The sequence below is a fragment of the Macrobrachium nipponense genome, chromosome 17, assembly GCF_015104395.2.
Source record: "Macrobrachium nipponense isolate FS-2020 chromosome 17, ASM1510439v2, whole genome shotgun sequence".
NCBI classification, from domain to species: Eukaryota; Metazoa; Arthropoda; class Malacostraca; order Decapoda; family Palaemonidae; genus Macrobrachium; species Macrobrachium nipponense.
Window position 1 is genome coordinate 44,961,331 of NC_087210.1, and position 24,377 is coordinate 44,985,707.

General features: G+C 36.4%; 1 long non-coding RNA gene across 1 annotated transcript in view; it reads left to right on the forward strand.

Annotated features, from left to right (window-relative positions):
- Window positions 1-15,735: 15,735 nt before the first annotated feature.
- Window positions 15,736-24,377, forward strand: part of LOC135196027 (uncharacterized) — a 38,320-nt gene continuing 29,678 nt past the window's right edge. The window contains exon 1 of the long non-coding RNA XR_010310285.1: window positions 15,736-15,872. This is a non-coding gene — a long non-coding RNA (uncharacterized LOC135196027). The remainder of the gene's footprint in view (window positions 15,873-24,377) is intronic.

Below are 24,377 nucleotides of genomic sequence, written 5' to 3' on the forward strand. Positions count from 1 at the left end.
TAGTCTGATTTTCTGCAATACTGGTAAGTGTTAAGGGATCACTGTTGCCTTTAGTGTATTCAGTCGTTTAAATGTGTTATGAGGGTTCAGGTGTCTGGCTTTTGGTGAGGTAATATTTGATGCAAGATAACCAGATACTTGGCACTTAGTACCTATTGTTTAATGGTGCCCAGAGACCCGGGAAAGCAGATTTCATTATCACTCTAGAATATACTGGTGGTGTTAGGAATATATTTTGTTAGGAGAGTGACCAAATAGTTTTGTTTTGCATTTATTGTATTGAATTGTAAATTGATAACTTAGAGGAAAATGGCTCAGTTCAATGTTCAGGAATTTTTAGCAGCTCCTTCCGTCCAAGTTTTGTCTGAAACCACTCTGTCTAGAGCACAGTGGAGCGCTTTAGCAGAGGCATGTGGTGGTTATGTGTCTACTAGTATGGTAAAGGCACAAATAAGATGTATTGCTATGGAATCATTGATAAACTCTGGTAGAATAACTGATGAAGATGAGTTAGAATTGGCTCAAGAGTTGTTGAATGTAGCACGTGCTGATCTCATAAATAAGCAAGCAGAAAAGAAAGAGAAAAGTGATGCAGAGTTAGAGCTTAGACGCATTGAAGCAGAAGAGAATTTGATTAAGCTAAAAATGCTTGCGAAAGAGAGAGAATGCAAGCTGAAAGAGAGAGAATGCAAGCTGAAAGAAGACGAGAAAGAATAGACAGGGAAAAACAAGAAAGAAGAGAAAGAGAAGAAGAAAAAGCAGCAGAAGAGGAAAGAGAAAGAATAAAAGAGGAAAGAGAAATCGCAAGACATGAAAGGGAAATGGAATTAATAAAAGCTAGATCCACATTACCAGTAACACCGTCTAACCCTAACCAAGGTAATCAAGACCCTGTATTTGATGTAGTGAGAGTACAGAAGTTAATCCCTAAGTTTACTGAAGAAGCTCCAGATGAGTTTTTTGATCACTTTGAGAAAGTGGCTTCAGGTATGGGATGGCCAGAGGATAAATGGTCAGTTTTGCTACAAAGTGTCTTGATTGGTAAAGGGAGAAGTGCTTATCTAGCCTTAACAGCTGATCAGTGTAAAGACTACAAGGTACTTAAACACAGTGTGCTACAAGTTTACCAGATGACCCCAGAGTACTACAATGAGAGATTCAGAAATTTAAGAAAAGATGAGAAGGGAACCACCTTAGATTATGCTTACAAAGTGAGAAGGTGTTTCAAACGTTGGGTAGAAGCTGCTAAAGTTAAAACTTTTGATGAGTTAGAAGAGTTACTTGTTCTTGAACAGTATCTTAAGGGAATTCCTGAACATATAAGAGCTTATTTAAGAGAGAGAGAAGTGAAGAAACTTGACAAAGCCGCTACACTTAGTGAAGATTACAATATAATCAGTAGCAAACGTAATTACAATGTCAAGTACCAGAGTCAACAACGCCCAGGTTTTAAGTCTTATCCAAATAACAGGAACAAATTTAATGGGAAACCTTCAAGTGATACTACTAAGAGTACACAAGGAATATAGCTCAGCAAATTAATGTGAAAAAATCCTCATCCAGTTTTTCAAGACAGTTACAGAAACCTAATGTTGTCTGTTTCAAGTGTGGAAGAGTAGGACACTACAGTCAAGAGTGTTACCGGAATCAACAGCAGTCAAAACCAGTTAGTCAAGTTGTGAAACAAACTACGAAGAGCAGTGTGGGAAAGAATCAGACTCCAGAGAAGAATGAAACTAAACAAGCTGAATGTTTAGCAACCAGTGGAAATGTTACCTCAAGCAGTGAGTGGTTAAGCAGTGTGGAGGCTTTTAAGCCATATATCTATGAGGGTATGCTGTCAACTCAAGAAGGAAGTATGCAGGTACCAGTCAAGATATTACGTGATACAGGGAGTAACCATAGTGTGGTAGTACGTGGTTCTCACCCTCAGTTGGAGAAGAGTCTCACAGGAGATTCAGTTATATTGAAGGGTATAGGAGGAGAGGAAGTAACTCCTATATGCCGCTTACACCTGTCATGTGAATTGGTGACAGGGAATGTTGATTTTGCTGTAAAGGACTCACTAGCTGTGGAAGGTATACATGTTCTGTTGGGGAATGAAGTTGGTGGTGTGCCATTTATTCCTTGTCCTGTAGTGACAGACAAACCATTGAGGATTAGTCCTACAGAAGAGTTGGAGAAGAAATAACCCCCACCTGTTTCCTAGTTGTGTAACTACCAGAAGTATGAAGAGGACTACGACTGTAAGTGAAGAAACTGAGGATTTACACACCCAAGAAGGATCAAGTGAAGGATCTTTGTGCTTAGAAGAATTATTCCAGGGAAGTGAAGTTTCCCATAGTGCTGACCAAGAAGAAATTTCCCAAGAAGATGAAGAAGACGACGACGAAGAAGAAGAACCTGATGTTCCTGAAGAGACTCCGAGTAGTCAAAGTGTTGCTGAAGACAGTAGTGAAACTACAGTAGCTGAGTTAGCAGATATTGAGAATTCAACCCTTGAAGTTGGTCAAGTGACAAGAGAGAAGCTGATGGACTTGCAGAAGAAGGATGCATCGTTAACTGATTTGTTCTTCAGAGTTGTTGATCGAGAAGAGAGCTGCAACAACTCCTACCTGTTACTATCTGAAGGAAGGTTTGCTGATGAGGAAGTATAGACCTACAGATATACAGGAGATGCTGAATGGGGCGAATGTCATCAAATTTTGATTCCATATCCATTGAGAAAGCAAGTGATTGCAGTAGCTCACGAGTCTGGACATATGGGAATCAGGAAGACTGTGGAGAAGATCATGAAATATTTTTTCTGGCCTGGACTTCACAGAGATGTTAGCAGGTTCTGTCGTGAGTGTCATACCTGCCAGATAGCTGGAAAACCGAATGAAACCATCAAGAAAGCCCCCCTACAACCTATAGAAGTTAGAGGAGAATCCTTTAGCAAAGTGATTATTGATATGGTTGGACCATTGCCGAAGACAAAGAAAGGAAATGAGTATTTGTTGACATTAATGTGTCCAGTGACAAGGTATCCAGAAGCAATCCCTGTTAGAAACATATCTGCCAAGATAGTTGCTGAGAAACTTGTGGAGTTTTTCTCAAAGTTTGGTATACCAGAAATAGTACAAAGTGACAGAGGAACAAACTTTACTTCAAAGTTATTCCAGGATGTGATGAATTTGTTAGGAGTGAAACAACAGTTATCCACTGCCTATCATCCAGAAACTCAAGGTGCCTTGGAAAGGTTCCACCAGACATTGAAAAGTATGCTGACAAAGTATTGTCTGAGTCAGGAAGAGAATGGGATGTTGGTTTACCATTAATGTTGTTTGAAGTTAGGAGTGCTTACCAAGAAAGTATGGGATGTTCACCTAATGAGATGATTTTTGGAAGAGAAGTTAGAGGACCGTTGAAGATTCTTGCAGAAAATTGGGAAGAAAATCAAGAGGAAAGCCAAGCAGAGTATGTAAAGAACTTAAGGAAAGAGGTTGAAAGAGATTAGAAAAATTCTCTTTAGAAAACTTGAAAATGAGTCAAGAGAAAATGAAAAGGAGATTTGATGCTAAGACTAAGCTAAGAAGTTTTAGTGTTGGTCAACAAGTGTTAGTGTTCTTACCTGTCAAGAGATTTCTCCTCACTAATAAATTTCAAGGTCCTTACAAGATAATTCAGAAGTTAAGTGATAGAACTTATGTGATTGAAACACCAGAAAGAAGAAGAAGACAAAGGAAGATACATGTGAACCTCTTGAAACCTTATTTCTCAGAAACTAAAACTGAAACTGTGTCAGTAACCCAGACAACTTTATCTACAGAAGACGATGATGGCTACGAATTGGGAGCTGCAAGCAAGATGAATAATTCTTCAATTTTGGAAAATTTGGAGGATAAACTGAAACATCTGAGTGTTGAACAAGGTGAAGACTTAAGTGACGTAATTAGAAGTTTTCCAGAAATTTTTTCAGATGTGCCTAGACGTACTGATCTGACCAAGCATGAAATCAAGATTCAAGAAGATGGAAAACCTTTCAAGCAAAGAGCCTATCGCTTATCACCGTATCATCGAGATGTTTTGAAGAAAGAAGTTGAGTATTTGCTGCAACATGGATTAGCAGAACCAGTTCAAGTCACTTCAGTTCTCCATGTGTGTTAGTGAAGAAACAGATGGTTCATTTAGGATGTGTACTGATTATAGGAAGCTGAATTCTATCAGTGTGGCTGATAATTATCCTTTGCCTCTTATAGATCAGTTACTTGATAATATTGGGCAAGCCAAGTTTGTTTCCAAGATAGACTTGTTGAAAGGATATTATCAAATTCCCTTAGATGAGAATGCGAAGCTGCTGTCAGCTTTTATTACTCCTTTTGGACTATATCAGTATACTGTTCTGCCGTTTGGTCTGATGAATGCACCCGCAACATTTCAAACGAGTGATGGATCAACTGTTAGGATCAATAGAAGGAGTAGGTGTATACCTAGATGACATCGTGATTTACTCTACAACGTGGGAAGAACATCTGAAGATTCTGAAGAAAGTTTTCAAGAAACTACAAGAAGCAGGATTAACAGTCAAACCTAGAGAAGAGTGAGTTTGGAAAGGCAACTGTACAGTATCTTGGGTTTGAAGTTGGGAAAGGCCTTCTTGCTCCAGTAAATGCTAATGTAGAAGGTATCCGTAAGGCTACCCCACCTACTACCAGGAAACAGCTACAGAGATTTTAGGCATGGCTGGTTTCTATCGTCGTTTTTGCCCAAATTTCTCAGCCGTAGTAGCTCCCTTGACAGACTTGACTAGTCCCAAAGCTAAGTTTATTTGGACTCCAGAGTGTCAAGAATCCTTTGAGAAGGTAAAAGCCATTTTAACTTCAAGACCAGTACTTCAAGCTCCAGACTTCGACAAGAAATTTGTGATACAAGTTGATGCGTCAGACTGTGGTGTTGGAGCTGTTCTACTTCAAGAAGATGAAAATAATATCTACCATCCTGTATGCTTCATGTCTACAAAATTGAAAAAACATCAGAAAGTATATTCGACAATCGAGAAGGAAACTTTAGCCTTAATCACCGCATTGAAAAAATTTGAAGTGTATGTGAATAGACCTAGGAATGAAGAAATTGTAGTGTTTTCTGATCACAATCCACTGTCATTTATCCAGAAAATGAAAAACCATAATCAAAGACTGACCAGGTGGTCTTTGTGTCTGCAACAGTATAACTTAAGAGTGCAGCACATTAGTGGCAAAAACAATGTAGTTGCTGATTATTTATCTCGTTGCGAATCGTTGGATTCAACACCGTGATAAAAAATCTTCTGGGGGGAGGTATATTATATATTGCTACTTTCAAAATGCATGTTTTCCCCTCTTTGAAATGTCATGTAGATTGTGCAACATTTTTTCAGATTCCTAGATAGCTTAGAATAGGATGTTTTAAAATGTGTGTTCAGATTTCGCATTAACGTCATGTAAAAAAATATATATCTAACGTAAAGAGAGAGATCCTTGTCTTTTCAAAGCTGCAAATGTTTAACTTTTATGTCAGCACTTTGAAATTAGAGTCTGCGAGATCCGTTTGCGTCCCTGCTCTGTCAGCGCGTTTGATAATGAGCTCGACTCTTTTTACGTGGTCATCAAAAACATGTCAATCTTAATTATCGTTTACCCTCCATTTCAATCGGGTACGTATCTGTTGAGCAGTCTTGTCTTGTACGCGTATATCTTTGTCAAGTCCCACGTGGATGTTGCACATTGTGGGTGTAAGATTGCGTCAGATTTCAGAACTTTCGAGAAGCTTTCGTGCCTAGAACGTTTTGAGACATCTGCTCTGTCATTTCCATAAAGGAAGAGATATTCATTCGATCTTAAGACCTCGAGGCAGTTAGATCTCCTTCTCTCTCTCTCTCTCTCTCTCTCACTCGACATCGAGATTAAATTAACGTAACGTAAATTTGGTCACTCATATTGTGAGAATTGTATATTTGATATTTCTTAGAATTTATTTAGTTTATTTAATTTCTTTTGTGGAATCTGAACAAACATTTCGTAACGGCGCCTTGTTTTTTGTGAAAGTGTAATTTACAAGAGAAGAAAAGAAGTTGGTATACCAAAAAAGGTAAAGTGTGTTATATTTTTATTAGTTGCAACTAATAATTGTTAGGAACAGTGAATAACTAATAATGGATAGGGAGTGTGTTTAATTAATAATTGATAGGAACTGTTGTCTGTTACGAAGGTTTGGTAAAAACTGTTGGTTAGTGTTTTGAATGAAAAAGATTTACACTTTTACACATTGCTGATATTTTTTGTGTTTGTGTCTGTTCCATTGTTTGTGCACTTATTCATTTTCTTATGAAATGTGTCTTTTTGTTTATATTTTCATTTGCATTCACCATTTAATTGACTTAGTTATTTTCATTGCTTTATCATTGCACATTTAATTAAATTTAACACTTGTGAATTTATTTGCATTTACTTAGAATTCTTTTCAAGTTTTATTGTTGTTTAGCACTTATGAATTAATTTCAAATTTTCAATTATTGCCTAACACTCTTGAATTTTGATTGAATTACTTTTCTTGAATTTTATGATAAATTAATTTTGATTTAATTTTACTTAATTTGATTCAAGAATTAATTAAACTTTACTTTGTTTTCAAGTAACAGTAATTTTCCCTGATATTGTGAATTTCACTTATAAATTTTGAATTTAATAATAAATTTTTGTATTTAAAATTTTTATAAGTGTTTTCTTTATCTTACACCAGTATAAATATATATAATTATGATTATATTCATGTTAGGTAGAAACATAGAGTGGTAATTGATTTGCTTTCCTTCAATTTAATTGAAGTGACTTAGAACCAGGGAAGTACTTAGACTTCTGAAATCAGGGAAATACTTAGAGTTTTGAAAGTTGTTGATGGAGTGATGCCCTTTGATTAATTTAATTACTTACAAGATTACCTCACACCTGTTTTGATGAACTTAGTCTGATTTTCTGCAATACTGGTAAGTGTTAAGGATCACTGTTGCCTTTAGTGTATTCAGTCGTTAAATGTGTTATGAGGGTTCAGGTGTCTGGCTTTTGGTGAGGTAATATTTGATGCATCATAACCAGATACTTGGCACTTCGTAACAATATATATATATATATATATATATATATATATATATATATATATATATATATAAATATATACATATACAAATATATGCATATACATATACATACAATATATAATATATATATATGCACGTATATATACATATATATATATATATATATATATATATATATATATATATATAGATATAGAGCAGAGGAGTTAGGCGGCTGCTGTTAACCGAGGCAAACAGGACCAAGGGCAGAGGAAGACGTCCGTATTAACGCTATTTCTTTATTGCAATAGCTGTCGTTTCAAGACATCTGTCTCATTATCAAAGCTGGAATAATTAAGATTTAAATATAAAAGCAGACTCATAGTTTAAATTACAGTCAAAATATAAAACAAAGTTATATAAGAGAAAAAAAGTTATATAGAAAACCGTTACCATATGGACGAAGTACAAAAGCAGAGTGACATAAACAAAGAATTCCAGGCCAGGGTAGACTCACGTCAGGTAAAGAGTTGTTGAGGTAGCTTGGTTATTCAATCTTGGTACCAGTAGTAATAAAAAGGGATTCAAAGATAGGGAGCAAAGAATTGGGCACGGGAAAGAATTAAAAAATTTATTAATCTATTTTTGTTTTACATCTTTTGGCGTGTTCTCGAATATTTGAGAACTCTGGATAATAGTGTGACTCCAGTTCTATAACTGACCCCGCTATGACAATCTATTCGCACTTTCAGGAGGCAGCGTGAGGCGCCCACGTAGCTCCCCTGACTACATCGGGGTCAAGAAAATGAATAGACGATGCTTGATGTCACAAGAGGGCTAATTTTGTCTTTGTACTGGAATAATGATCTAATATTAAGAGAATTAATGGTAATCAATTTACAGTTAATGGCAGGTGCATACTGTTGAATTATGTTATTCAAAGTGTAGTAAAAAGACTTATCATGAATCATATATATAATATATATATATATATATATATATATATATATATATATATATATATATACACACACACACACACACACACACACATATATATATATATATATATATATATATATATATATATATATATATATAGAATAGTTGTCTCGTTCCAAGCGCACACACACACACACTATATATATATATATATATATATATATATATATATATATATATATATATGTGTGTGTGTGTGTGTGTGTGTGTGTGTGTTATAGGATAAAGAAAATTATGTTCAGAATGCGTTAGTGTATAAAGACATAGAAAGGCCACTCGAGCTGAAGCAACGAAGCCAAAGAATCATTGTGTTACCAATGAGGCATTTATGTGCTTCTATGAGAATTTATGAAAGGCTTTTCACGCAAACTGGACAGTGAAATCCTCCAGATGTCCCAGAGAATGTGAAAGATTGTATATACCTCCCTAGACCTAGGTAACCTCCAATTCATGAGAATTAATCAACACTACTCTTCTGACATCTTATGACACGTCGGAGTGCCAAGGATTAATTTCAACAGGCCATCTGGCACACGTTTAGTGAAGGGATTCAGTGCTCTTTTGTCTAAAGAAGGATGGATTAGAAATCCTAGGCTCCTCCCTTCAGAGGACAAGCCTATGGATTCTGGCCAATGGTAGCAACGCTGCCCAACCTACAAAAGATGACCGAACTAAACCAATGCCTTACAAGAATACCCAAGAACAAACCCTCAAGAGTCAAGATAGGAAACAACGAGGCGTTTCCCAATGAGAAGCTCACCAATTACGATAGAAAAGATGACAGGAGGCATTTTCGAATAAAGGGCAATAACCACTCAAACATGAGGATCGTTTCAGAAAATGCCACACCCAAGGTCAAAATCAAGAACCCAGAGGCAGTGCTAGAAAGATTACATCCGAAATGAGAAGGCTCGACACAGGCAAGAGAACAGAGAAGAAAGTAACAGAGAAAGGGAGCAAAGACTGAAGGGCAGAGGGGAAGACACCCTACCATTGAAGGAAGTGCGAAGTGGACATGAAGTGTGGGTGTGAAGTGTTGACTGGGCCCCAGTGACAATATCGAACTCATAAAATTCTCGAGCGCAAATAGAAACACAAGGAACTTGTAAAGAAACAAAGTGCCTTTTTAGAATAGTTGTCTCGTTCCAAGCACCCAAATCAAAGGTGGAAAGAAGTTATAAATTTTAATAGCAAGAATAAACTAGACTTTAAGTGAAATCATTTTATTCCCTTCCCAAGATTATAAGAACCTCTAAATAAGAAGATATCAAACAACCCATGTACGAAATAACAAATTATATAATTATATCTCCCAGCCAGTCCCGTTACATTATATATTTATATATTATATATATATATATATATATATATATATATATATATATATATATATATATATGTATGTATGTGTGTGCATAAAAAATCACAGTAGATGCACGTGACTTCATTAAATAAGCGAATACCACAGGAAAATGATAGTCGGAAATCCAAGCGCTTTCGTCTTTACTAAGACACTGTCAAGGAGCGAATGAAATACAATTGGAGAGAAAGGTCTCAGGTACACAACAAGATCAAGAATACCAGATGGTTAATTGTCAAAAGGGTAAAAATTAAAAGAGGTAATCCAGGATTATCGGATATCACACGGTCACAAACTTAAACAGCTTTGACCCCAACCGAAATTACAAAGTATCTTTACAGTCCAAAACATGTAAAAAATGAATATATTAATTTTGTTGCTTATATTTATCTACAACTTTTTTCATTATGAAAGCATCAAGTTTAAATAAACCAAGACTTAAATTTAGAACATTTCTATTATTTGACTTGATGAAACAAGATTCAATGATATTCCTTTTAACTGTGTCATTACATAGGATTAAGGATCTTGCTTGTCTCCAGTTAATAGGATGAACTAAATCTCTCATATGTACGAATGAATAATCCATTCGATGTTTGCCCAGTTCTCACAGAATATTGGTGCTGTTTGAGACGTTGTGAAAGAGATTTTCCGGTCTGTCCGTAATAGACTTTATCACACTTTTTGCAAGGAATTTCATATATGCAGCCTGGGAGAACTTTAGGAGAATTTTTGATTACTAAACTCTTGACATTAATATTACTGAAAACAACATTTATGTTAAAAAGCTTTAAAATTCTAGGAATATCTAAAAACCTTTCATTATAGGGTAATTTTAGAATGTTATGCTTACTAAATTCAAGTTTGTCATTAGTTGAATAAAAAAAATTTTCTAGCTCTTTTCCATGCCACATGTACAAAAGTACTTGGGTATTTAAGTTTCAATGTAATATCATAAATAGTTTTAATTTCAGCGTCAATAAACTGCGGGCTACAGACACGTAAAGCCCTTAGGAACATCCCAGAAAAAAAAAAAAAAACCAGAGAATTTAACATTTTGATGGTGATTGGAGTAATAATGAACAAAAGAGCCAATGTTAGTTGACTTCCGAAAAACTGAAAAGGTGAAATTTCTATCATTTCTATGGACAGATACATCAAGAAAATTCAAATTACAATTTCTTTCTTCCTCTATAGTAAATTTTATAGAAGGGACTAAGTTGTTGAGATTATTAAGGAATTCCTGGAGATTTTCAGGAACTCGACAACTATTGAGGCTTACACTTACAGTTAGTTGAAAGAAAACTTAGTCACAAATAAAATTATTAGGTCTCTAACAGAGCATTTTAACACTACCACTCTTATGTAGTTGTTGCTAATGTAATTATTGATAAAAAGTTCAAAGTGAGTCATTAAAACCATTTTAGTTCAGCAAAAGTAGTAAAATGTTGATTGTAATGAGTTCCCAGCATCAGTGAACTGACAGGGAAAATCGTAGTAGTATTATTGAGGCCCAGTGTTAAAAATTCTGCACACTTCCCACCAAGGCATTTCTTCACATTGCAAACTCACAGATTAAACTTGATATTATGATCATTTCATCACTACAAATATTTAGAAGAAGAATTGCTGTTAGGTTCTAAGTTTAAACTGAAGCACGTACGATGAGGCAGTTTATAATTTATTAAAATCTAGATCAATTTCAAATTGGTCTTTTGCTTATTTTTTAAAATTTATTTATTTATTTATTTTTTTTTTCTCTTTCTCTCCATGAAGAATATTGCTTTGCCATTATTTTCCTCTCTCTCTCTCTCTCTCCTTTCATTCGTTCTTTTTCTCTCTCATTCCCCCTCACCCCCCGCTTTCCATTGTGGAAAGAGGTGGCTCTCTTTCTCTCTTTTTTGGGTCTTTCACTCTTCTTTGGTACCAACTCTTTCTCTCCAGAAACATGACAGAGGATGACATTCCAGAAACATTCTTATTCCAGAAGCATGACAGATGTCGCGAATTGTTCGACGATGTTCGACGACGAACTACCGGTTCTTGCCAGATGGAGGGAGGCTTGATAGTCCTACTTGAAGGGAAAGGATCCAGGCCGTACACAAGGACAACTCTTATGGAAACACCAACGAATTTTGATGATTTTTGTTTTACAAAAATAAAGTCTCTAATGCGATATATACAAATTTACAGGGTGACATAAGACCTATGTGGTCGGATTGCCCTTACTCTACAGAAAAGTCATAGTGGCCACGTAACCACGAGAATCTAAGATAATCTCTCAAAAGGCACATCTTCTTCACAAATACTACACAAACGTTGTCTAAAGTCACAATAACGATACCGCAGACATTAAACGGCACACTTGAGCCAACGATGGCTATGATAGGTACAAAGAGAATGTTTTCACAACTTATACATGGTCACCCGAAGTCACTCACAGCTCCCTTGTGGAAAACGGAACTCACGGTATCTCTAGAGTGCCCCTCTGCCCTAATTATCTCTATGGAATTGCTGGATAAAAGAAGGGCAATTAAGGCGTGCGGGACCATTTTATACCCGTACGGCTAGTCAATTTCGACTGAATTTAACCTTATGGAAAGGACTTATCGTCTTCTCGTATGTTCATATATATATAACATAATTGATATACATGTATTTATCATCCCAGAAACATAACAAAATTCTCATTCCAGAAACACGACAAAATTCTCATTCCAGAAACTTAACAAAATTCTCATTCCAATAACAGGACAAAATTCTCATTCCAGAGATTTAACAAAATTCTCATTCCAGAAACACAACATATTTATCAATCCAGAAACACGAAAAAATTCTCATTCCAGAAAGATGACAAAATTCTCTTTCCATTCCAGTAAATCAAGTCTCAATTACCACATGATGTTCCACCAGGGGGAGAGGGCCCTTCGTGTGAAAAGACTGTGGGAAGACATTCTAATAAATATTTAATCTCAAGACCCACAGGGGAGAAGCCTTTCGTGTGCAATGACTTTGGGAAGAAGTTCTTAAAAAAATTCAAACTCAAGATCCACACAGGGGAGAAGCCCTTCCCGTTGAAGGACTGTGGGAAGTCGTTCTATAAATCAAGTCTCAATTGCCACATGATGATCCACACGGGGGAAAAGCCCTTCATGTGCAAAGACTGTGGGAAGTCATTCTCCATTAATTAGTCTCAAGACCCACATGGTGATTCACACGGTGGAGAGGCTCTTCGTGTGCAAGGACTGTGGGAAGTCGTTCTACCTTAAATTGAGTCTCGAGAACCACATGGTGATCCACACAGGGGAGAGGCCCTTCGTGTGCAAGACTGTGGGAAGACATTCTCCTATAAATTCAATCTCTAGATCCAAATGGCGATCCACACAGGTGAAAGGCCTCTCGTGTGCAAGAACTGTGGGAAATCTTTCTCCCATATATCAAATCTCACATGAGACTCCATCTTGGGGAGGAGCCTTTGCTTGCTAAGAGTGTAAGAAAACATTTAATCTGGAGGGACAGCCTGGAACGATATTTCTTGACTCACACAGGTGAGAAGCCCTTTAGATGCACTGACTGTGGGAATTTGTTCCTACAGAAGTAACATCTAAAGGTCAACACAGGACAGAGGCCATTCGTCTACGAGGGCTGCCTGCAATACCTCTCTCTCTTAAGATCCATTGATGGCAATCAAGACGGAGGTTTTGGTGTTGACGTGAAACATCGCTCTGAGGATTTTCTGTCGGCAAAGACGATTTGGCACACGCCAGAAAGGAAGTCGATAAGGACTTGAAGCCCTCCGTTTGCAGGGAATGTGAGAAAGCCTTGTCCCGGAGAAGCCACCTGGAACAACATTTCCGGATCTAGGAAAGGAGAGACTCGATTGGCACAGGAGGAGGCAGTAAAGTCCCTGATTGATTGTGAACCGTCTTTACAAATTACTTTTCTTGTTTTGTAAATCACATTACGAACTTCACCCCTCCTAGGCTTATTTGTTATGTAGTTATTGAATTTACAATTTGCAATTCAATAAATTGTTTTTGTAACCATGCTTGTATTTAAGTAACCCATCTAATATGAAAATTGACTTAGAGGCTCTCAGAGGCCATCCTTATCTGGTTCGTTTCCATCCACGACTTTCTCGGGATAAGGTACAATAAAGAATTCGTTAAGGAAGATGCAAGGCAGAATTTGATGATGAAGAGAATGATAGTGGATGGCCTGGCAGGGGATTTGTCTCATCCAATGGACTTTTTGTTCGGTTGCTCAGCAAACGAAAGGAAAGAAGAAATAGAACAGTTCGAATGTCTGTCTGTCGCTGGGCAGCTCCAGCAACACTGTGACCAAGAGTATCAGAAAAATAGGTAAAGAATGTGACAATACATTAATGTAAAGTTATATATTTATCCTTAAATCCAAGTTAGAAAGGTGAGTGAAAAACTGGGGACTGGGAACAAATACTTTCGTAGTATGTTCGACATTTTCAAGTATGCCACGAAAGTACTTGTTCCCAGTCCCCAGTTTGTCATTCGCCTTCCTACCGTGGATTTAAGGATATTCCCAAGCACGTATTCGTTCGTGCTACATTGGATACATATGTATGTACGTATTATGTTCAGTTAGTGGAGGTTACCATGGTAAAAACTACAGTGGTGGATCAGAGTAACACAACACGATCCTTTGTGTGTTTACTTCTGAAGTACACAGCCACGCCACGGGGTAACCTGCGTAACTCAAAGAAAACGATCTCCATGGCATACTGTGCTAAACATATTACATTGAACTTTAATTAAGGATGCAATCAATTTTAACACTCCTTCTCAAACTTAATACAAAGTTGATCAATACAGTACGCATGAGCAAAACAACAAATAATTAAATTTTCACACATTCCCAACATTTTTATTGCTTAAACCCATAGTAAATATATATCGGCAATCATATTTGTTGGCCAATATTGCAACAAGAATTACATTTCTGTCACATTGATCTCGTACATAATGAAATTTAATGTCATGAAACTGAGGATTCCTTGACATAACAATGATAGACTGATTGTCCTCTAAAATCAACATTGGGCCTTTACATTCAAATCTGTTAACTTCCGCAACCAAACAGCTTCTTTTGTCGCGCTAGCTAAAGATATATAGGTACGCTGCTTCAGCAGTTGACAAAGCCACACAACTGTTTTTTACTACTCCAACTCACAACACCACTACTAAGGTGAAAAAATAACCGGAAGCTGACTTGCGACCATCCGTGTCACCTGCCCAGTGATCTCTGAAATACCAAAATTATGTGTACCCTTTAGATATCTCATTATAGGTACGCGTCACTGCTTTCCAATAATCTCTCTCTCTCTCTCTCTCTCTCTCTCTCTGCATCCAATCAAAATCTGTTTGTACTAGTATGTCAGAAACAGAACAACAGCTGAAGAAGCCTGTTCAGGTAATTCTTCCAACAAATAACTGAAAACCGACTCATTGCCATAAATTATAGAGAATTTTTTTTTTATATTAATGATCGTAGTTTTCATAGTGGCATGAAAGAGAAAGCTTAGATTAGAGCAATAATAGAGAACTGACGAGAATCTTTCAAATATTCAGGAGCAATGAAATGATAATATTCCGTAGTACATACAGGTTCTCTTGGGTTGGAATTTAGTAGAAGACTAAAAAATGGGCACCTTTTGTGTGCACATATGTAATAAGTTTGCATGTATTCTATGTGAATCCGATACATGTCTATTATATATGCTTAAAAAATCACAGTAGATGCACGTGACTTCATTAAATAAGCGAATACCACGGGAAAATGAAAGCGCTTGGATTTCTGACTATCATTTTCCTGTGGCAATCGCATATATATATATATATATATATATATATATATATATATATATATATATATATATATATATATATATATAATGGCTAATGCAGTAAATTCAGCAAAACTTATATGCATTGGGAAGCAGTATTCTTCAGAATGCACCCTTAGCCTTGTTGGCTCGTGAAGTACCCGAATTTCTTGATAGAAAAATTATCCATTCGTATAATTAACGATTTCAATTGAAGGTGACAGTTATCACTAAGAGACTGTCCTAGTTCCACCAACCAGCCAATAAGGTCTAAGAACCTACAAGCTTGTTAGCCAAAGCAACAAGGCTCCATTCAGCCAATGAGGAAAGCCGATAGAATGGTCAACCGTGTTGGAGGTGTTGATTGGTCAAGGGTAAATGATCATCAGGGTGTTGGCTTTCTTCACTCTTGAGGAAGCCGTTGTGGACTCAGGCAGTGTGGGGACCAGTTCGTACGAATTTTTCTGTTGGCAGACGCCACATCTTGCGATATATTGGACTCTTCTTACAAAGGAAATTGACAAGGCTTGATTAGTAGGGCCTCTCTCTGATAATATCTTGTAAGTAGGTGTTGTTTTTGTGTGTTTACAATTTAGGAGTTTGTTGTCAGGTGCTGCTTGATGTTGAATCATTGCAGAATCAATGCATGGTCTATTTAATAAGATAAAGGATTTACCTAAATGTCCCCTAGTGAAACATGATTGAAACTAGGTAATAAATCATGATATTGTATTAACATTCAAAAGCTGCTAGATGTTGCATGGTTGCAGGATCAACAAATCTTTGGCTGAAACAGGATGTCTTGAACTGATACATGAACCAGCGTTAGATATAAATGGATTTCACTGTATCGTTTAATTTATCGTGTATTTCGTAGCTGAATACTGCTGGGAATTTAACATATGTAGAGAGCTTATGGGGGCTTTTTAAAATCTGTCATTCAATAGACTTTTTGCATTTATTTTAAGGGACATGGCTTAACATGGTTTCAGTAATCGTTTACATGTAGTTAGCCAGGCATTCCAGTTCTTTTTAGGCTCTATTACGGAAGTCGAAGCTCGAAAAACTTTCGTCTACCAATACAAGACTGTAAACTTATAGGACATTCATAATAGCGAACATATGAGGCCTATGCATTCGAAAGCTCACGGTTCAGAGGAATAATAGTCTCGATGCTCGCTAAACCGTACAGACAGCTTGCCAGAGCAATGAGAATGCCCCGAGGTTGATTCCTCCGATATCTCGTCACACCATAAGTTCCCAAAATGTTAATGCAAGTTAACGACAGTGTATCTGATAATTTTTAAATGCAGCTTAGCTAGTTAATACATTGCTATTCCTTCAGTTACTTGTGGATTTCTGTTGACGCCAGTTTTAGTAGCCATCAACCAATCAATTATAGAAAGCTCATTTGATAACCTTGGTTTCATTGACTGATGACTCGAGGAACGGTGATTTGGGCATATTTACAGTGACAATCTGTCACTGTAGAGTGGTGTGTATTGTGCGAGCTTTACCTGTGGTTACCTGTGGGCTTCCTTATGTCATCATACCACTGAGGGCTGTATGCTGACAGATAAAGGACCCATGCATTTATTTGTCACACACTCGTGCATGCAGGCTCGAAGAATTTTAGGTGCTCGCCATAATGGTGGTCTAATGTACACTATCCTAACACTCAAAATGAGGTTATGGTTGACAGAGCCACCAGAGTTTTAGTAGTCGTAGCATATGCATTCAGAGCACCAGATCCTAAACTCCAAAGGGCTGTGTGAAATAACTGGCTTCTTAGTTCAATTGAAGGTAGAAGGAACAATGCCATTTTGAGTAGGGGATGAGTGTAAGTTGACTGGGAAATGTTGAATGCCATAATCTGGCACATACCGGTGTAGGAGAGACATTAGCACAGATAAAGATTGCCTCTGAAAAGTATTTATTATTAATTTGTAGTTGCGAGTATGGGTAGAAGGCATTACAGCACTCAATTGTATTACGGGAATGTCTAGTTACTAGATTCAGGCGTCATTTTAGTCCAAGCAAAGCATATAGCAGGTGGAATAAACTGTTAAGGATAGCTGGTCGATATATAATACAACATTCTGAGTCTAGGTAAAAGTCCAAAAGCTGAATCGAGGTGAATTTACTGTTAAGAGGTCGGAAGATGGTGAATAAAGCCATGGTATTGCATTTCACGTGTTAAGAGGGGCTATGGAAATAATGTTCATACAAGGAGAGGAGAGTTCAGTCACGCCGTAGTCTTGAACCCTAAAGTGATTTCTGTCATGCATCATATTAGCTGTAGAAGTGGTTTCTATTTGTATTGATTTCGTAGACCTCATGCGGTGCACTGTAGGAATTATACTCGAGTTCTTCGCAGCGTGCCTTCGTCCCCTAGCTGCAACCACTTTCTTTCCTTTTACTGTACTTCCTCTTATATTCTCTTAATTCATCTTACTTTCCACCCTCTTCAAACACTTGATTCACAGTGCAACTGCGAGGTTTTCCTCCTGTTAAACCTTTCAAACCTTTTACTGTCAACTTCTATTTCAGCGCAGATTGCCCTCATAGGTCCCAGTGCTTGGCCTTTTGCCTAAATTCTATATTAAACTCGACTCAAAATGAGCGAAACGTGGACTAGTACTAAACACGGCGAAACATTTGACCGCCTAGGTAGACCGCCTACTATAGTAGCGACAATTGAACTCTTGATACCAATAGTTTGTATAGTTTTTAAGCCAAAAGTAGTGTCCAGTTTTGGAGTTTATTAGTTTTGATGAAATGCTGCGATCCAGTGTTGACTGAATAGACAGTCTTTTTAGGTTAGTTACAAATATAGACTTTTTGAGTCATGAATGAGGTCGTCTCTGGGTTTTTGAGCATTTAATGTAGCATCAAAAGAGGTGTGGGTGAGAGGGACGAATGACTTGTCTTTGACTGGCAAGCAGAATGTTTTAATCATTGACGTAAGTTGTTATTTGAATGTGAAATGTAAGCCGTTTCATTTCGTTATATTAGGTAGTAAAAATAAAAGCTAAGTCTCTATTAAAACTGGATTTTTAAAATGCCATTTAAAAAATCTTAAGAAGGAAATAGCGTTTGGCACACCGTGACACCGTTCACCAATATCTTTAGAATCTGTCAGTCTCCTTTAACACCAGGAACTGGTAACAGAATAATTAATCAGTTACATTTGGACATTTTTCAGTGACATTCAAACATTTCTGATTTAATGCTACACGACGCCATTCATGTCTTTTGAAGAGAGAATTTGTGGTTTTCATTGCCCCCAAAGCACAAGTAGGGGTTATACTGGAAGTGCACCTGACGCGCTGTGCACCGAAAGCATAACTAAGGTTCTCTGTAGCGTCCCTTCAGCCCCAAGCTGCTGCAGCCGCTTTCATTCCTTTTGCTGTACCTCCATTCTTATTCTCTTTCTTCGATCTTACTTTCCTTAACCCTCTTCTAACAATTGTTTCATAGTACTACTTCAACTGCTTTGAGGTTTTCCTCCGGTTACACCTTTCTAACATTTTGACTCTATTTTCCTGCCAGAGCTGAATGAGCTGAATGACCTCATCACAAGGTCCTAGCGCTTGGCCATCGGCCTAAATTATATATGAAATGCTATTGTCCCAAAACTTATTTGAGGAATTAACTGGTAGTACAATTCCTTTGTAGTATTAGGCCTATCCTATTGTCCCAAAGCTTACGGATTAACTGGTACAATTCGGTTTTAGTTTTATGCCTGTCTGTAATTTGTATCAAACATTTTTCCTCTAATAAACAATTAATGAAGCTATATTTTTGTTTACAGACTGACTTTCACTTCAGGCGCCATTTCGAATCCAGCCGTTTCAGTACATCCCATGGAGAGGGTTGATACCTGTGACTCGCGGTTTTTTGTGTATCATTAGATCATTCAAGTCATTTTAATCCTGAATAAGACAAAACAAAATTTATATAATTGATTTCAGACGTTAAATCCAAATAGATAATTAAATTAATCAAACCTGTAAACCCAGTCTTTTCTCGTTGACATAAACCTTCAACCTTCTATTTATTTTTTGTAATAACGAATTTGAACGATTGAATATGAGATACATATTGGAAAATCATTCTGATTTCCTTTGGTCCTAAATATGAGTCTTCGTTCTCGCAATATATTAATAAACCAATAAATTTCAAAAGCATTATAAAGCAACTATATTGCATTTCAGGCATGCTACAGCATGTAGCTATTGTCTTAAGCTTTTTAAAAAGCTAAATATGAAATATTAATTTCAAAATATTTATTCATATATAAATATATATAACTAAATTATTATATATTTGATATCGAAAGTTATAAATGTCCCTCAACAAAGTGCAACCTGTTACGCGGTCTATTGTTGCAAATCCATTGTTTTGAAAGTAATCGGTGTCAGTGAGTCTTTGGGAACCCTTTGGCTGAGCGTGTCAATTTATTAGCTTTTTGTAGTTAATTATTATCGACAAATAAGTAAATTGGCTACAGTTGATTTAGTATCTTTTGTAGTCAGTAAGTATCGAGAAATCAATCGGTAAATTGATGCCACCCATTGACATAATATAACTGCGAGGTAGCTTTTGTAGAGGAATGACGAAATTGAGTAATTCAGTTACATGAGTAACAAGTAATTATGAGATACAAAAATACCTAAGATGTCTGAATGATGTAAACTTCGTTTTAGCTGAAAGGGAGAATTTTTTACTTGCGTCGCATAAGTGCCTATCAATATGAAGTAAATACGACATTTTTATGACAAAACTCGTAATTGTTTGAAGATATCAGTTTAGTGTTTAAATTGCTTGTTTGGAGACAAACTGGTTTTGTATCAAGCCGGCTTTGTACCAAAACGACTGAGGGGGAGGAGCCAAGAACCACTCAACGCCTAAATACGTAAGATGACCCCCGAGGTTAAATGCTAATCAACATTCATGGCAGGGCAGAAGTCTACTATTGAACTCGGTAAGTAATAAAAGAAATAAAAAAAAAGTTATCCTGTGGATCGCTTATGGTTGGAGAAAATGTTTAAAATCAATCTGAAAACCATAAATGATTTTTGCTATAAACACTAGCGTTACTGGAGGTGTTAGGCATAGTTAATAAAATTATGTTAATGTATGAATATGGAGTAGGAATAGGTCAACAGAATTACACTTGGCTGGTCTGAACCTTTGACCGGAAGTGTCAATATAAATATACAATGACAGGGTCAGGAACTTTCTTATAAACCCAGATTTTATTCTGAAAAGTACTAGGTTTGTCGTACTAATATTTTATGTGGTTATTCATCCTGTACTTGTGATTTGTCTATACCTGTTTATGAAAGTGAGGTGGGTGAAGTGCTTTCGTGCAAAGTGTACTGTCAACTGGTTTCTGAAGGTAATTATGTTGTTCCTCGTGAAGGTGTCCTTTCTGCCTTTCGTTGCTTAGAGACGGCATCTCGGTATTATTATTATTATGCAGAAAATTAGCCCCATTCATATGGAAGAAGCCCAGAGGCCATTGACTTGAAATTCAAGAAGCTTCCAAAGAATTCTTGTTCACTCAAAACTAGCAGTAGAAGGTGAAGGTAAATACAGAAAGAGGAGAAAAGTTATTAGAAAAACAGGTAAATTAACAACTAAATAAATAATTTTAGTAAATCATTTAAGGTGCCGTCTGCTCTCCGGTCCTCAGCATCCGTCAAATTGACTAAAACCCCCCCGAATTGTGATTACCTGGACGTGATCACCTTGAAACCCAGGAACTTCTCGGGTTCAAACCCAAGAGTAGTCCCATACATCATTATATATATATATATATATACAGTGGGGCATCGCTTATTCACGGATCAGTATTCACGGATCCAGTTAATCACGGGTTTTTTCTTGGACCGTTTCTCATGTTACATCACTGGTATGAATCGCTGCATCACGGGTTTGTTGTGTTGCGTATGCGATGTTTTTCGGTAGGCTAACCCTCGGCCGTGGTCCGATAACTACCAACATTCATTTAAAGACTCATATAATGATATTAACTGACAATAAAGGTAATAAAACCATTCTCACCTAATATATTATTGTCCTATCTTCGAAATAAATAGCCTATTCAAGGTTTATGTACGACGTTCATTGGTAGGCTAAGCGTAGTTGCAGTGCGATAACCACCAACGTACACAAACATTCACATTATGATATTAATTGACAATAAAGGTAATAAAACCATTCTTACCATATATATTATAGTCATATCTTCATAATAAATAGCCTATTCGAAGAATAATTCCACATCATTGCACTCAACTTATCGTCGGAGTGGCCAGCCACAAAATGTAAGCATATACCTTTAAGTACGAAAATGGTTTATGTATACGGTTGCGTTCAAAGCGACATTTTTTGTTTTGATAAACTTTTAGAAATTTTAATAGTAGTGGTAGTGTAATTACAGTAGTAATAACATTAAGGCTAAAATTAATTCGAACTTCATTATTATTTTGGCAGTATTCGTATATAACTTCTCTGAACAATGAAGTCATACAAACGCTATTTGTCATAGATTATCGTAAGTATTGCTGTTTGTTATTGGCGACGAAGCGTAAACGAAATACATAAAAGCATTTTTTACCTTATATATTATCGTCATATCTTCATAATAAAAAGGCTATTCGTGGAGTAATTCCATATCAGTGAAATCAATTTTATCTATGCGAGGCCAGCCAGCTGACAAAATGTACGTACGTATAAGAAAATCAAATTATGGTAGCGTTCACAGCAAGATTATCTTTCGAAATTTTTATAGTACTATTCATGCTACGTAGTAATAATGTTTGGAATATACGTAACATTAATTTTCAATAAAATATCATCGTTATTTTGGTAGTGAATAATAGTTTAGAATTATCATACATACACTGCATTGTTATGGGTTTGTGCCAGTGATAAACAACCAAAATAACGTTCTCCTTTAACCTGTTAAGCGTCCTCCCCGGATGAGCTCGCTGCTAACGTACCGTCACGCTTTTTTTGTAATCAGCGATCATAGCACTGATGATAGTTTTTCAAAGTTAATATTGATTTTTATGTTTATTATTCTTACTGTAATTAAGTGTAGGAAATTCTCTCTCTCTCTCTCTCTCGGAGTCCAGTCACTCGGCAAAGAAAATTCATCTTCACTCCCGCTATTGGAAGAAAAGTTTGTATCATCACTGGAGGATTCAGAACTAGAGCTCTCATCATCAAATAGGTTATCAATATCAGACTCCTCATCTAGTATTTGAATGATCTCACCTGAAGAAATACGCCTCCTCTTTGGGACATTCATTGTGAAAGACGCGAAATCCAATTTGTCTCGATAAACGCCCGAAGCGTATTGAAAGAAAACCAACAGGGACAGGCAGTTTTTAGCATAAGCGACCACCAGGAAAGAGTTGCCAGGCTGGAAATAAGTTCCCCGTGTGCTGAGAGTGTTACCAAATGATGTTCCTACACTTTCTATACGAGTAAACGTATTATTACGGGGCTGACGGCTTGACAAGCACAGTCAAAGTTTTAAACGTAATATCCCGTTGAAGGCGCTACCGAGTAGATCGCGGTAAACGTATTATTACGTGGGTGACGCTTAACAGGTTAAGTCAACGCGTTTAGGAAAAACATGACATAGAATCGACTTTGCGACTTCGTTCACTTTGATATTTTTAACGATACAATAACTATCATTTGTACTACTAAAACCATCTTCACATAAGTAATTTTTCGTAAGATATGTGTTGTTACAAAAGCTAGCTTATACATAAAAGGCTTTTATAATTTAAGTCACCATATACATATGTACCCAAACTCATTGTGGTGGGAAATTTACTACTGTTTCCTCGGATATTGAAATACTTTAGCATCATTCAAACACTTTAATAATATAATGCATAAATACTAGGCTATACATATTTACATCGTATACAAATACTACATACAGTTATATACACATACTTTTATATACAAAGTTAACAGTTATATACACATACTTTTATATACAAAATTAATCATATGAGTAGTGATCAGACGACAGCTGTGCACTGGACTACGTACGTACTATGCGTACTATGTACTTGGAAGATAAAACAAACAAAAATTTTGTTGTTGTTAGTCGCCGGGATAGATTAACATTTTTCCAGAGATTAAAGAGCTGAATTTTTCTTTTGAAGGTATGTCAACCGCGTTAGTAAATAGATATCATCTTCTAAGGAATTTTTTTTTCTCTCTTTTTGCGGAAGAATCTTCAAGCCATTTTGCATTCAAAGTAATGAGAAGGAATCATTCTATTCTTCATGAAATCAGTAAAATACTTACACTAATAATAAAAACTAAAACTACGTACCTGTATGCAAAACACATACATCATCGTTAGCTTCGTGTGTGAAACGTTCATTCTAAGAAATTACAGAGTAGTATAACTAACACCTGATTGGTTGGTTGGTAGCCATGGAGATCTGTTATCCAATGACTGCCCTCTGCTTCTGTTCTATTTATAGACATACGCCATGGATGGCACTAGGTTTGAACGTTACCATGTTCGTGATTTCTGACTGCTGACGGCAAAAATTACTCAATAATTTTCTTTATATAATTATTCCTTCGTGAAAACAATAATATAATATCGCGGTTGACATACCTTCAAAACAAAATTCAGCTTTTTAATCTCTGGAAAAATGTTAATCTATCCCGGCGACTAACAACAACAAAATTTTTTTCGTTTTATCTTCCAAGTAGTACGTACGTAGTCCAGTGCACAGCTGTCGTCTGATCACTATTCTATTATTAACTTTGTATATAAAAGTATGTGTATAACTGTTAACTTTGTATAAAAAAAAGTATGTGTATATAACTGTATGTAGTATTTGTATACGATGTAAATATGTATAGCCTAGTATTTATGCATTATATTATTAAAGTGTTTGAATGATGCTAAAGTATTTCCATATCCGAGGAAACAGTAGTAAATTTCCCCACAATGAGTTTGGGTGCATATGTATATCTAAGATGACTTAAATTATAAAAGCCTTTTATGT